Source organism: Triticum aestivum, chromosome 2B, assembly GCF_018294505.1.
Source record: "Triticum aestivum cultivar Chinese Spring chromosome 2B, IWGSC CS RefSeq v2.1, whole genome shotgun sequence".
Lineage (NCBI taxonomy): Eukaryota > Viridiplantae > Streptophyta > Magnoliopsida > Poales > Poaceae > Triticum > Triticum aestivum.
The window spans coordinates 574,591,815-574,594,292 of NC_057798.1; positions in this window are offsets into that span (position 1 = coordinate 574,591,815).

Genomic DNA, 2,478 nt, shown 5'->3' on the forward strand with positions numbered 1-2,478 from the left:
TGAAAGGTAAAGGGTAATGATCTTTCTTAGTAGCTTTATTTAACTTACGGAAATCAATTACCATCCTATAACCTGTAATAATTCTTTGCGGGATCAATTCATCTTTATCATTAGGAACAACGGTAATACCTTCCTTTTTAGGAACGCAATGGACAGGGCTTACCCATTCACTATCAGCAACGGGATAAATAATACCTGCCTTAAGGAGCTTTAGTATCTCCTTTCTTACCACTTCTTTCATCTTGGGATTTAGTCATCGTTGAGGATCTCTAACTGGTTTGGCATCGTCCTCCATATTAATTTTGTGTTGGCATAACGTGGGACTAACGCCCTTAAGATCATCCAGAGTATATCCAATAGCAGCTCGGTGCTTCTTCAGAGTTTTCAATAATCTTTCTTCTTCTTGCTCTGAAAGGTTAGCACTAATAATAACAAGATATATTTTCTTTTCATCAAGATAAGCATACTTAAGATTATCAGGTAAAGGTTTGAGTTCAAACATGGGATCACCCTTGGGTGGAGGGGGGTCCCCAAGAATTTCAACGGGAAGGTTATGTTTCAGCATAGGTTCCTGTTTGAGGAACACTTCATCTATTTCCCTTCTTTCCTTCATAAATATATCATTTTCATGGTCTAGCAAATATTGTTCTAACGGATCAGTAGGAGGAACAGCAATGGAAGCAAGACCAATAATACCATCCTTACTAGGTGGTTCCCTATCACGAGGTTGTCTACGAAACTTAGCAAAATTAAACTCATGAGACATACCATCTATACCAACTGTGACAGTATCTTTTTCACAATCAATCTTAGCACTAGCTGTATTCAAGAAGGGTCTACCAAAAATAATTGGACAAAAGGCATCTTGTGGGGAAGCAAGAACAAGAAAATCAGCAGGGTATTTAACTTTCCACACAAAACTTCAACATCTCTAACAATCCCAATAGGTTTAATAGTAACATCAATGTCTTCTAATTCAACGGGTGCAATGTCGTGCATAATTTCTTTATATAAATCATAAGGTATTGCACTAGCACTAGCACCCATATCACATAGGCCATGATAACAATGATCTCCTATTTTAACAGAAATAACAGACATGCCTTTGACAGGTCTATGTATCTTAGTATCTGGTCTAGCAATATTAGCAGTCTCACCACAGAAATAAATAACATGCCCATCTAAATCCTCATCCAAGAGATCTTTAACCACAACAATACTAGGTTCAACATTAATTTGCTCAGGAGGTGTATAAGTCCTAGTATTACTCTTACGAACAACAGTCAAAGCTTTAGCATGATCCTTTATCCTAACAGGAAAAGGAGGTTTCTCAACATAAGTAGTAGGAACAATAGGATCACTATAGGTGATAGTCTTTTCTTCGACTGTAATAGGTGCAACTACTTTCACTTCAACAGGAGGATTATATTTAAACCACTTCTCTTTAGGGAGATCAACGTGAGTAGCAAAAGATTCACAGAAAGAAGCTATTATCTCATAGTCAAGTCCATACTTAGCGCTAAATCCATGGAAAGCATCGGTATCCATAAAAGATTTAACACAATCGAACTTAGGTGTCATACCTGACTCCTTACCATCGTCGGAACCCCAATCTTCAGAGTTGCATTTAATTCTTTCCAATAAGTCCCATTGGAAATCAATAGTCTTCAGCATATAAGAGCCAGCACAGGAAGTATCGAGCAGGTTGCAATTATCAAGAGAAAGCCGAGCATAAAAATTCTGAATAATCATTTCCCGGGAGAACTCATGATTGGGGCATGAATATAACATTGACTTAAGCCTCCCCCAAGCTTGAGCAATGCTTTCTCCTTCGTGAGGCCATAAATTATATATGTAATTACGATCACGATGAACAAGATGCATAGGATAGAACTTCTGGTGAAATTCCAACTTCAATCGCTTATAATTCCAAGATCTCGTATCATCACATAGCCTATACCATGTCAATTCATCTCCCTTCAAAGATAAAGGGAAGACCTTCCTTTTGACAACATCATCGGGAATACCTGCAAGCTTAAATAATCCACAAACTTCATCCACAAAGATAAGGTGTAAATCAGGATGCAATGTTCCATCTCCTGCAAATGGATTAGCTAGCAATTTCTCTATCATACCCGAAGGAATCTCAAAGTAAATATTTTCATAAAGTTCAGTAGGTTGAGGAGCAACTCTTTGCTCTTCTGGTCAGGGTGAAGATACCCCGAACAAGCCCCTCAAAGGATTAGTTTCCATAGTGACAAGTAACAGAAAATTTCAGCACACTATATAAATGTTTCCTTACCAAGTTCCACTCACCAAAAGCGCTACACTCCCCGGCAACGGTGCTAGAAAAGAGTCTTGATGACCCACAAGTGTAGGGGATCAATTGTAGTCCTTTCGATAAGTAAGAGTGTCGAACCCAACGAGGAGCAGAAGGAAATGATAAGTGGTTTTCAGTAAGGTTTTCTCTGCAAGCAC